We start from the raw sequence: 13,561 nt of genomic DNA, 5'->3' as shown, positions 1-13,561 counted from the left end.
GTAGTATACGAAGGTGCTTATAATGCAATTTTAGCTCGCGAACTATTGTTGTTTGTTATTAGTTTTGGGACACGTGTTGTTTTTATTATCGATATACTTTTGTTACGATTGATATCATTTTCTTTCAAGAGCTCTTTTAATGAATTCATATGCATAAAACTAGGTTAAAACTCGTGTGCTACACAGGTGATAAATTAACATAACCTAGATTTTAGAAATAAAAATTTAAGAAATAGCAACATAATTTCATTTGTCTAATTTTGAATGCATGATTTAATGAAAACTAAAAAATCAAATAGAAATGTAGTGCATTGTTATTTCTGACTATATAAGAAACTTCATCATACCTATCTATTACCCATGTTTTACTAAAAGTAGTAACACATATCAATATAACTACAAAGAGCTCTTTATTAATAAAAAAGACAAAGAAACTCCTATAAAAACCTAGGCAAAAAAAAAAACATATGGTAAATCAGCGTTAAAGATACCTCTCATGTACAAAATAACAATTATGACATCCATTTCCATCTTAGGGCAAGAACCTATAAAATTAAATTCTAAATTTAATTGATAGAATCGTATGCTAGGCCTTGAATGTGGAGAAAAAGAGAACCAGGAATCTATTACTTTGAAAAATCTACCCAACTTTAGCATTGAACTTCTATTTTTTTGTTTTCTTAAATATGCATCACACTTTATCTCTCCAATTAATATTTAACTGTTTATGCATACATTTAACTTGTTTATCAATTACATTTCATCATACACACACTCAAAGGGTGATACAGTCACACATTTATAACTGCGAATAAAAAAATAAAATGACAGTTGGACGTTATAGAAAACAAACCAAGTAAAGTAAATTGTTAATCCTTGCATTAAACCATTTTCATCTAAATAAAAAAATATAAAAACAATGAATCTATGTGGTATAGAATATTGATGCCATTGATTTATCCAAAAATTAGTTTATCTTAGTTATTTTACAAATAATCAAACTATATGTTAAAACGAAGTAACCAATAAAATATTCCACTTTATGGTACATAACGATATTTATTATTATACTTTTTAATATTGATGTAAATTTTATGAGGTTGAAAATTGGTGCCATTGATATTTGAGAAAAATAATATAGAAAGATTAATGTATCTGAAAGAAAATGTTACAGATCTGTTATATAACCTGAGATTTTAAGGAAGCTTTTTGGGCCTTGGATCCCTATGCATTGCATTGCCTTGCTAGCTTTCAAATTCAGAAAAAAAATATTGTCTAAGGACCATAAGACAAAAAAACCAAGCGTTTTCAAAGATCGGTTATTAATCTAGTCAACTGATGTGTTTTAAACAGCTTTAGACATAGGCATATGTTTGACACATGTTGAATTCTTTTACATTGTTCAATACCAACATTCTTCTCATTGTCAACTGTGAAAAAAGAGATCTCACCTGTAACCAATATGTGGTTAAACTTTGTTTAATGTGCATTGTAGATAGGAAAAAGGCTGCAATCTTTTGTCAGTTACCACATTATCATATTTTTTGTAAAATGCTAATGAAAATGCCCATATAAGTAAGAAAAATAAGGACGAACTAACCTCAGAGGAATTATCATGAGAACCTGCATACTTCATTGAAAATGTCCATATTAGATGACGCAATATCCTTTTGTAGAACTTATAAGTCTGATTAATAATGTAACTTTTAGTAAGATGTTTAATTATAGGCAATGTTTTAATATAGTATCATGGATAATTGTTATGATGATCACAATAATCAAAATATATTAGATAGTTTTAAGTTGTGACACTAATTTTTTTCGGTACAAAATCATCAATATTTATATTCAATGGTTACACGTGCAATCTCTGAAGGTTAAAGATATACCATAAAAGATAGATATAACAAAAGTAAAGAAGTCTACATGGATAGTATAGTGATTGGTTTAGAAAGTTGAATTACAAGATGCAAAATGCAATTTTCTCTAGTCCCATGTAGTTGGGGGAAAAACCTACAATAGGTTTATCTTGTTTTAGTGGAGGATAAGGTATGGGTCAAGCCCACAAATGTGAATGGACGAGAGGTTCTTGGAATGATGTGATTTACTTTGCATTTTTGGGCGCCGAGAGTTGAGGAACTTTTAATTTTAGCAAAGTTTTGGTTTTGGTTGGATCGGGTTGGACCAATCCAATTAACGTGTGACTTCATACCGTGACGAGTGTACTCTGGCTCTTGCGGTTATTTTGGGTGTCTTCTAGGGTTTTTGCGGCTAAGATTATGGTTTCTTGGAGCTGTATTCCACACACCAGAGGCTGAGAATTCTCTCTACTCTCTTCTCTCCCTCTGTATTCTTCCGGTTTCCAAGTATTCATTTTGAATTTATCAGTTCTTCCATAGTTGGTGGAACGAAAGATAATCTGCATTAGATAATGGGGTTTTATGTTTTTGAAGCTTACAACAATCGATCAACGTAAAAACCTTTAAGGACATGAGCTTTTTTTTTTTTTGCCGTTTTAAAAGTCAAGAATTTATGATCTTTGGTTTTACTTTTTTCTGTCTCGTTTTAAAACTCGTCATATAATGGAACAACCTTTTTCTACTTAATCCTATTAGTTATTCAACTACTTCAACATAACTAAATCAACCTCCTACTTTTGACGTTGAATTATTTAGTGTGTATGTCTGTGTGCGTTACCCATATGTACCCCCTTATAACGGGAGGGATATAAAAATATGTTGGAGAAAGTTTATATCTTGTAAATATGGATGCCAATATACATACACATATCCCACTTGACTACGTTGTTTGTGAACATACAACGGCATGTACATATAGTGTCAACGTGGTCACTTGACCAACATAATTCTTTTACAAGCAATATATAAAATTTATTTGTGACCTATCTTAATTTGTTTGACAAAAAAGTTAAATACAAGAGTTTTAAAGCCCACCTTTTATATCTCTATAGCCGAAATACCTAATTACAGATTAAGAAATAATCTTATATAATTTTTAAGTGATATATTTGTGTCATATACAAAAAAAAATGAGTGATTAATTTTTAAGTGATAGTTTAATGTTATATCTTGAAGAAAAATGTTTTAGATAGTATTAGTAATAATACAATGGTAAAAATATTTCATGATATTAGTATTCGGTCGGATATAACCGTAAGAACTTTAAATCTTTTTGGTTTACTTATACGATCCGACCCCCTATTACTATTTTTTGACTATTTGGTTTCTATATATAAGTTTCATTTAAATAGCGAATCACATAGGTTTTTATTCTAGACTTTCCATATGAAAATATGTATGCAGTTCATTGTTAAGTGTTCCACTACTTGTTGTCGTCAAACCATATGTTGCTACTAGTCAACTTGCTGTGAAAGAGTCAGCTATGTACTTTGGTACTCCCTCTAATGACGAAACCAAGGTTGTGAAGATCATGATCATACGTAGGATCGTTTTCGGTTTTACAAAATCAGGATCGTAAGATCGATATCGACATCCTAAAACCCACCGAAAATGACATAATTATAAGTTTAAATCACGCAAAATTCACATTCATCAACCAATTTACAGTATACCGCTCTTGATAAGAAGCATAATCAATAAGGGTAAGAAGCAATATCAATCGGTTTACGGTTCAGAAAATAGGTATTGAATAAGGTTATTATTGATTGACATGTGGGTAAGGTGATTGGATTAATTAGTAAATGGGTAAAGAAATGAGAATTCAGATTAAAATTTGTCAATTTTCATAGAGTGATAGGATTGGATCGGATCCCGTTCCTACGATCCATATGCGATCTTACATATAAAGTGATCGAATTATGATCCGACGTGAATTTTATTGGTAGGATCTTAAAATCTTATAATCCTATAATCAGAATCGGGATCTTGACAACCTTGGATAAAATATAATCTTGAACTTCTTGTTAGACTTTAAGTTATGTTTTATGAAATATTGCCGGTGTCTACTTTTTAAAATTAGAATAGGATCGCTAAGTTCTTGTGTAGTATACGAAGGTGCTTATAATGCAATTTTAGCTCGCGAACTATTGTTGTTTGTTATTAGTTTTGGGACACGTGTTGTTTTTATTATCGATATACTTTTGTTACGATTGATATCATTTTCTTTCAAGAGCTCTTTTAATGAATTCATATGCATAAAACTAGGTTAAAACTCGTGTGCTACACAGGTGATAAATTAACATAACCTAGATTTTAGAAATAAAAATTTAAGAAATAGCAACATAATTTCATTTGTCTAATTTTGAATGCATGATTTAATGAAAACTAAAAAATCAAATAGAAATGTAGTGCATTGTTATTTCTTGTTATTTCTGACTATATAAGAAACTTCATCATACCTATCTATTACCCATGTTTTACTAAAAGTAGTAACACATATCAATATAACTACAAAGAGCTCTTTATTAATAAAAAAGACAAAGAAACTCCTATAAAAACCTAGGCAAAAAAAAACATATGGTAAATCAGCGTTAAAGCAACCTCTCATGTACAAAATAACAATTATGACATCCATTTCCATCTTAGGGCAAGAACCTATAAAATTAAATTCTAAATTTAATTGATAGAATCGTATGCTAGGCCTTGAATGTGGAGAAAAAGAGAACCAGGAATCTATTACTTTGAAAAATCTACCCAACTTTAGCATTGAACTTCTATTTTTTTGTTTTCTTAAATATGCATCACACTTTATCTCTCCAATTAATATTTAACTGTTTATGCATACATTTAACTTGTTTATCAATTACATTTCATCATACACACACTCAAAGGGTGATACAGTCACACATTTATAACTGCGAATAAAAAAATAAAATGACAGTTGGACGTTATAGAAAACAAACCAAGTAAAGTAAATTGTTAATCCTTGCATTAAACCATTTTCATCTAAATAAAAAAATATAAAAACAATGAATCTATGTGGTATAGAATATTGATGCCATTGATTTATCCAAAAATTAGTTTATCTTAGTTATTTTACAAATAATCAAACTATATGTTAAAACGAAGTAACCAATAAAATATTCCACTTTATGGTACATAACGATATTTATTATTATACTTTTTAATATTGATGTAAATTTTATGAGGTTGAAAATTGGTGCCATTGATATTTGAGAAAAATAATATAGAAAGATTAATGTATCTGAAAGAAAATGTTACAGATCTGTTATATAACCTGAGATTTTAAGGAAGCTTTTTGGGCCTTGGATCCCTATGCATTGCATTGCCTTGCTAGCTTTCAAATTCAGAAAAAAAATATTGTCTAAGGACCATAAGACAAAAAAACCAAGCGTTTTCAATGATCGGTTATTAATCTAGTCAACTGATGTGTTTTAAACAGCTTTAGACATAGGCATATGTTTGACACATGTTGAATTCTTTTACATTGTTCAATACCAACATTCTTCTCATTGTCAACTGTGAAAAAAGAGATCTCACCTGTAACCAATATGTGGTTAAACTTTGTTTAATGTGCATTGTAGATAGGAAAAAGGCTGCAATCTTTTGTCAGTTACCACATTATCATATTTTTTGTAAAATGCTAATGAAAATGCCCATATAAGTAAGAAAAATAAGGACGAACTAACCTCAGAGGAATTATCATGAGAACCTGCATACTTCATTGAAGCCTACACTAATCAAGAAAGAAATAAAAAATTTATTAAAAAATAAAAAGTAAAAAAGAATCAAGAACAATAATAATTAACAAAAACCAAACTCCCCCTTTCTTGAAAGAAGCTCCACAAGGCTTGGATGAACAACAAACGGCTTTTTACCATTAATGTCTAAAGTATATGCATTAGGCACTAGACTTCGCCTCACATAAAAATCAAGAGCTTCAATTTCCAGTGCTTCTACTACTACCTGTACCATTAATCACTAACTGATGAAGTTTTAAAACCTAAAAAAAACATAAACAATTTTGACCTATTAATTATATTATGTCTCATGCATCTGCAAGACAAGTCCTTTTAATTTATATATTAGCCAAAAAAGTGGCAGTTTATAAGATATAGAGAGATCCTTACCAAGAACTATCCGTCTTTAGAAGCTACCAAACATTTAAAACACCTAATATAACCCAATACAAAAGAGGCTCTTATAACTTTTTTCTTAGAAAACAGTAACTAAAACATGACCAAGAACCAACTAAATTAAAAATATTACCTTCTCTTGGGCATTTCGACAAACACTTTATGTGCACTTTCTTTGAGCATGTTAAGAGCTTCTACAATCCAATTTTAGAGTCCTTCCCATGAAATCCTCCCCTAGCAACCTCTATAACTCAATTGAAATACACCCATTTTGAAAAATAATTGATATAACATAAAATCATTTAAGAAAAAGAAATTTAGTAAATATTAAGCTTGAAAAGCTCCAACAAACAACCCAAATCAAACCAGTTAGAAAACAATGAGCAAACGTGTGTGTTGAAGGACATAGAGATAGAGATCGTTAATCTTGGGGGGATGGTTTTTAGAGATAAGGGAAGCCATACCGTGAGAATGTGGGAATCGGCAGAACGAAATGAAGAGATTGTGCAAGAACCAACAATTGCATAATGGTGTTTGATATGTGGTTCTCAGAAAGCATTATCTATCTGATGCTGGTCACAATGTTGGTGTATGATGGTACTCTGCCTGCAAAAACTGAATCCAAAGAGAACAGTGGAAGAAGATGAGAATCGAGCTATATGTAAATACCCCCAAATCAATTACGTGTAATGTCGAATCTCAAAGAAGCAAAATCGTGAAGGGTAAATTGGTTTGCATATATTTATAGGCAAAAAGACATGGGCATCATCACAGTGAAAGGAAGATTGAACAAACTACATGGGTGGGTGTCGTCCATCTGTTTGGTCGATTCCTAGTCATCGTTGATCACAGAGATTACAACAACCATTCATTTCCCACTGAATCTCTAAGGATGTTCATCCTATAAATAGCTTTACATGGGTACAGAGTTCCGATTCAATCAAATTACAATCAAATTAATGATTCAATCTACTATCATAGTTCCGAAATTATAATTCAAATGTAAAAAAAACTTAGAAATTTGTGAAAACATGAATTAAAACATACCTTGGATAGATTTCCTTCGAACGGAAAAACGTTTTTAATTTATCTGTGGTCCATATTATCGTAGGCTTAAGCAATTGAAGCAAATGTTGAAATGACTTAAGCAATTAGAATGAAATCGAACTCTTATATAGAGAGCCGCCGGCAAGGGAAGTTACATAACTGTGGAAGAGAATCGTGCTATGTGGAAGAAGAAAGAGGAACGTGGGTAGAACGAGGTGAAAATGGTTGAACCTCCGATTAACCGTAATTCTTGAGTTATTATGGATGAGATTGAAAGAAGAGGGAGTTTTAACGGCCGGGACGAAGGAGACGGTTTTTCCACTCACCGATCGTCAATATAATTTGATGCTTGGATTATTGGGATTGACGTTCAAATTCAAATTCAAAAAAGAAGATAATCTTAAATCGGACGAAGAAGACGAAATGCAGGAAGATTATAATAGATAAGGGTAACTTCGGAAATTCACTTTGATACGTAGAGCGATGATAAAATGACACGTAGGATAAATTATACTGTTTTATTAGAATAGGGGATAGTAATATTACAGTAGTTGTTTGTGGCGGATCGGCATGGGAGTACGTTAATGATCGTTAGGAGTATTTTCCAATTCGTTTCAGAGTAATCAAAATTTCTATTTGTATTTCGTTATAACTTATTATGGTTGATTAGTTTGGTGGCAAGAGCACTACAATAGTAGATAATCAAATACGATATCCTACAAATATCTCACAGTCGGCACTATTGCCTTTTGCCTATATAAATAACTTCAATTTTGATTTTGGTCCATTGTTGCAAGTCTTTTTCGAGATGATTAATAATTTTAATTTTGGTCCATTGTCGTAATTTTTTACCGCAAATTGTTATAATTAATATTATGATTGGATTTTTGTTATCATTAAGGGATAATGTCAATGTAGCACATGAAACTTTTAACATTTGGCTAATTTGGTCCTTAAAGTTTTTTTTTGTACATTAGACCAGTAAACTCGTAATTGACCTTTTAATTACACCATTTTAGCAACTTTTAGAAGGTTTCCCGGTTATACCATGCCATTTTTTCAATTAATATATATTTTTTGTCTAATCCGATGCCACGTGAGATATGCCACGTCAATTAATGAAATACGACGCTTAAAGCCTTTCGTCTTCGGCTATCGAACTTCACTAGTCTTCGTCTTCATTATTCAGCTGTAAAAAAAACTGATTTAGGGTTTGTGAAGCATTCTTGTGATCGAGCTGAAAGAAACAAAGAACTCGCAGCAATGGCACAATCGGAACCTAATGGACTGTTTGCGATGGTGGAACTCAACTACCAAGGGGTATTTAATCGAAATCCTTTCTCTTACACTGGTGGTGTTAAAACCATCTTCAATGATGTTGACTTTTCTTCTATGACTTATTCTGAGTTTGTGACCTTCTGCGAACGTTTCATGCATGAAGAGTGTAAAAAGTTTTACTACTGTGAACCAGACATGTCCTTCATGGAAGGGCTTAATCCCATTTCAGATGATGTGGAATATTCTGCTTTTATTTTTGATGCTTATGGAACAGATGGTGTAATTTCGGTTTATGTGGATCATATTGGGGTTGGTGTTGATGGGTGGCATGATGATGAAGATAATGATGATGATGAACATGAGTCTTGTATTGATGGTGAAAATGAAGACAACATAGATGAACTTAGAAATGTTGCCTTTGAATTTAATGAGGATGTAGTGCATATGAATAGGACATCAAATGATCCTTTCTTGAGTAAGCTATGTGTTGATGATGAGGATGCAAACAACATTGTAGATGATGACAATGGGAGAGAAGTTGAAGTTAACATACAAACTCATTCCATATTTAATGAGCTATTACACTGGAAAAAACAAAAACCAATTCTAGGGATGAGATTTAAGGGTCCAGGGCAAGTAAAATCAATGTTGTGTAACTATGCTGTAGCTAATGGATATCAATTGTGTTTTGAAAAAAATGATAGGACAAGACTTTTGGTGAGGTGTAGCAAAGGTGCTTGCACATTTAGATTATGGGCTTCCTGGATGAGTGATGAAGAGAGTTTCCAAATCAAGTCACTAAAAGATGATCATAATTGTGCTAGGAACTTCAAGTTTGGATCATTGGTGACATATACATGGATTGGGAGTCACTATACCAAAGAGATTGTAGAAAGTCAGAAAATAAGTGTAAGGAAGCTTAGGTTAAAGGTAATGGCCAAGTTTGGTATCCAAGTTAGTATGGGGCAATGTAGAAGAGCAAAGAAGTATGTACTGAAACTTGTTGAAGGTAACCTTGTTGAACATTATGGTAAGCTATGGTCATATGGTCATGAGATTTTAAGGACAAATCCTGGGTCAACTGTGAAACTAGATATGGAGGATGGTCCAGATGGAAAGAAATATTTTAGCAAGTTCTATTGTTGTTTTCAAGGAGTTAAACAAGGTTGGATTGAAGGGTGTAGAAGGGTAATTGGTCTTGATGGATGTTTTCTTAAAGGTGTTTGTAAGGGAGAATTGCTTTGTGCTATTGGGAGGGATGCAAATGACAAGATATATCCTATTGCTTGGGCAGTGGTTAATGTGGAGAACAAGCAGAATTGGAAGTGGTTTCTAGAGCTTCTCATTGATGACCTACACTTGAATTTAGGCAACGGTTTCAGTTTAATGTCAGACCAACATAAGGTTAGTATTTTACATAGTAATGCATTTATGTTAATTTTAGACTATCTGAATTAAACCTTTTTACTACTACAGGGTTTGATAGAGGCTGTTAAAGAGTTGCTGCCATATGTAGAGCACAGGCAGTGTGCTAGACATATTTGCCAGAATTTGCAGAAGAGATTTACTGGTGCCATATATCATACCTTGTTTTGGAGAGCATCTAAAGCCACAACTGAGCATGCTTTTAAAGTTGTGATGAAAGAAATTGAGACATTGAACCCAGATGCCCATCAATATCTCATGGAGAAAGATCCTAAAACATGGTCTAGAGCTTTCTTTCAAACTGGAAGGTGTTGTGATGCAGTTGAAAATGGGTTCTCGGAAAGTTTTAATGCTGTAATAGTAGACGCTAGGAAGAAGCCCATAATAACCATGTTAGAGGAGATCAGATTATACATGATGGACACAATCTACAACATGAAATTAAAGGGACAACAATGGGGAAATCATATTTGTCCAGAGATAAGGGATAAGGTGAATTTGCTTAAAAAAGCTCAAAGGCATTATCAGGTACTACCAAGTGGATTAAACCAGTTTGAGGTAAGGGGAGCAATAGATGCATATGAGGTGGACTTAGAAAGAAAAACATGCTCATGTAGGTTGTGGCAATTGAATGGATATGGATGTGCTCATTCTGTAGCTAGCATATCCTTTCTTAATAGGGATGTAGAAGCCTATGTAGACAACATGTTTAGCACAACCACATTTAGGAAGGCATACAATTACAGAATTGCTCCCATGAATAGCAGTGACATGTGGCCAGAGACAAACTATAATCCACCATTGCCTCCTATTAATAGAAGGATGCCTGGTAGGCCAATTACTAAGAGGAAGAAATCCACTACAGAGAATACAGGAACACACAGGGTTTCGAAGGTTGGAAAGAAAATCAGATGTAGTATTTTCAAGGAGATAGGTCACAACAAGGCCACTTGTCCACAGAGAAGGCCCCAAAAGTTAAATGTGAAGAAACAGAAGAAACAAAAAGTATGTGTGAACCAAAATGCAGGACAGGTAAAACAATTTAAAATATAAGATTAATTACATATAATTTGTTACTAACATAATTATATCATGCCATGTAGGGTAGTACAAGTGAACCACAACAACATGAAGAGGTTGAAATGACTCCAATTGAGATGGATACTACTCAAAATGATATGCAAGTTGCTCCTACTGATGTTGAATCTAGTAGTGCAGGGGATTTTAGTCATTGTATGCAATTTACTCCACCTAGATGTTATGAAGGTGATGAGGGTGTTATGAGTGAGGAAGCTGATGTGGTTGAGGAAGCTGTTGTGGTTGAGCAAGTTGTTTAAGATGAGGAGGCTGAGGAGGTTGATCCTGTTATCCAAGTTGATAATGTAAATGTTCAGGAGGTTGATGAGGTTAATCCTAATGCCCAAGTGGATAATGGTAATGTTCAGGAGGTTGCTCCTGTTAACCAAGTTCAGCAGGTTTGTGTTAGGCCAATTTCAGATATTTTGAAGAGGATAAGGAGAAGAAAGTCAGAGAGAATATTGAAGCTGAAATTAGGCAAAACAATTGGTGGTGTTGATGATCCAGGAAATTCGAAGGGAAAAGCTCTTGTAATTGATTAGTGTTTATTGTAATTTGTGTTTAAAGTTTATGTAATGGGATGATGGTAAATTGGATTTAAAGTTTATGTAATAGGATGATGGTAATTTATATTTAAAGTTTATGTAATAGGATGTTGGTAATTTATATTTAAGTATGTATGACATTAAAGGGTATTTTGGTCATTTAAGTATGTATGAAAGAAAAAGGGTATTTTGGTCATTTAAGTATTTATGAAAGAAAAGGGTATGTTGGTCATTTATTTATTGATGATAGATAAGGGTATGTAGGTCATTCATTTATGTATGCAAGAAAAGGGTAATTTGGTCATTTAAGTATGTATGACAGAAAAGAGTATTTTGGTCATTTAAGTATGTATGACAGAAAAGGGTAATTTGGTCATTTAAGTATGTATGACAGAAAAGGGTATTTTGGTCATTTAAGTATGTATGACAGAAAAGGGCAATTTGGTCATTTAAGTATGTATGACAGAAAAGGGTATGTTGGTCATTTATTTATGTATGACCGAAAAGGGTATGTTGGTCATTTATTTATGTATGACATGAAGTATGAAAGTATGTTACCATTTTAAGTAAAATCATGACATTTGGCTTTGAATATTTATGCATGGAAAAAATTGGAATAATGTGCATGCATGGGGATGTTTTATATGGCCCCGAATATGGTTTTTTAATGGCTTCACAGGTCCCATTTTTTCATTATTAAAACACTCACTGACTACAAATGGTCCCCCATACACATAGTGTACTTCCACATGGACCACTTCCTAATTAAATATATTTGTTGGGAATATAGACCATGCATATGTTTGATAAACATCATCTGATTATACAAAATGCCCTACAATTGGGACTTTGAATATTTTTTTACATTACTTATCATATGCCCTTTCATTAGGGACTTACCACCTTACAACATCAACACATTAAGGTTGATAACCCCAACTTATAACTAAAACTAGCTTCAATACATACAAAATGCCCCTTATGGAACTGATTTTCTAGTCTGCCTTTACAAAAAATACAAGGGATCCCAAAAAAACAAAAGCTTACACTAACCAACCAAACTAACTACATTGAGCCCCCTAACTTCAAAACACATAGGGCCAAGCAAGCAAACAATAGGGCAACTATCATCCTGTACCTGCCTATTGCCTTCCTTGCATCATGAACTTCTTTCTCACTCTTTGCCACCTTATACTGCTCCTGTGACAGCAGAAACTCCACTTCAGCAATCCTTCTCCTCAATTTGTTCATCTCAGACATTTCATCTTTGGCATCCAGTTTCTACTTCAGAGAATATAGCAGGTTTTTGTAGTACCCGTCTGCCACCCGTCTGCCTGTTCTTCATCTTTCCATTCAAAGAAGCTACATTTCCTCAACCTAGTCTATAAAAAGCCAATAAAATTAGGGTTTGACTGACAATCACAAATCAACTACCTTTAATGTACCAGCGAAATGGGTTTTATTCACAGTAATCGTCAAGAAGGAAATAAAATTAGGGTTTTTAACAGATGAAACAAAATACAAATACACCATTATCGTCTTTACAGAAAGAAACAACACATCAAACCATAAAATACTAACTTATCAAAATCAAGAGAATTGGGACCTACCATACTGTTTTGACAATTCCAGAATCACCTCCCAGGGTTTGTTATCTTCCAACAGGTTCGTTCTTTAGCTGGAACGACACAATCACAAACCTTTACCCCTTCTTGCGACTGAACATGAGTGACTTGTAGCTGATTCCTTGACGTCGATGAGCTCGAAGACATTCTTCTTCAGGATGGAAATAGTCGGGGAGGGAGAAGTCTTTGACTTTTCAGAGAAGGGTAAGTAAAGATTGAAAGGAGGTCCGAATGAGGGTTTCAATTAATAAGCCTATATCGACAACTGGACTACTTCGACACATAAGCTTCCCACGTAAGCTTATTGGACACATCAACGTGCCACATAAGCATTGTAACCGGGAAACCTTCTAAAATGGTGTAATTAAAAGGTCAATTACGAGTTTACTGGTCTAATGTACCAAAAAAAACTTTAAGGACCAAATTAGCCAAATGTTAAAAGTTCCATGTGCTATAGTGACATTATCCCTATCATTAACTAACACATG

General features: G+C 33.1%; 1 long non-coding RNA gene across 3 annotated transcripts; it reads right to left on the bottom strand.

Annotated features, from left to right (window-relative positions):
* Positions 1 to 5,185: 5,185 nt before the first annotated feature.
* Positions 5,186 to 7,702, bottom strand: LOC145128937 (uncharacterized). 3 transcript variants are annotated; one of them, XR_013717193.1, is made up of 6 exons: positions 7,124 to 7,702; positions 6,541 to 6,691; positions 6,210 to 6,320; positions 6,071 to 6,113; positions 5,481 to 5,906; positions 5,186 to 5,277 (listed from the first exon to the last, which is right to left on the bottom strand). It is a non-coding gene; the product is annotated as an uncharacterized LOC145128937 (long non-coding RNA). The 3 variants fall into 3 exon arrangements; XR_013717192.1 differs by lacking the exon at positions 5,186 to 5,277 and adding an exon at positions 5,286 to 5,480 and having other exon boundaries at positions 5,630 to 5,906; positions 7,124 to 7,701; XR_013717191.1 differs by lacking the exon at positions 5,186 to 5,277 and having other exon boundaries at positions 5,286 to 5,906; positions 7,124 to 7,699.
* Positions 7,703 to 13,561: the final 5,859 nt, after the last annotated feature.

Source organism: Lactuca virosa, chromosome 8, assembly GCF_052849685.1.
Source record: "Lactuca virosa cultivar CGN04683 chromosome 8, Lactuca_virosa_CGN04683_v6, whole genome shotgun sequence".
Classification (NCBI taxonomy): domain Eukaryota; kingdom Viridiplantae; phylum Streptophyta; class Magnoliopsida; order Asterales; family Asteraceae; genus Lactuca; species Lactuca virosa.
This window is presented reverse-complemented; position numbering and strand designations above follow the sequence as displayed.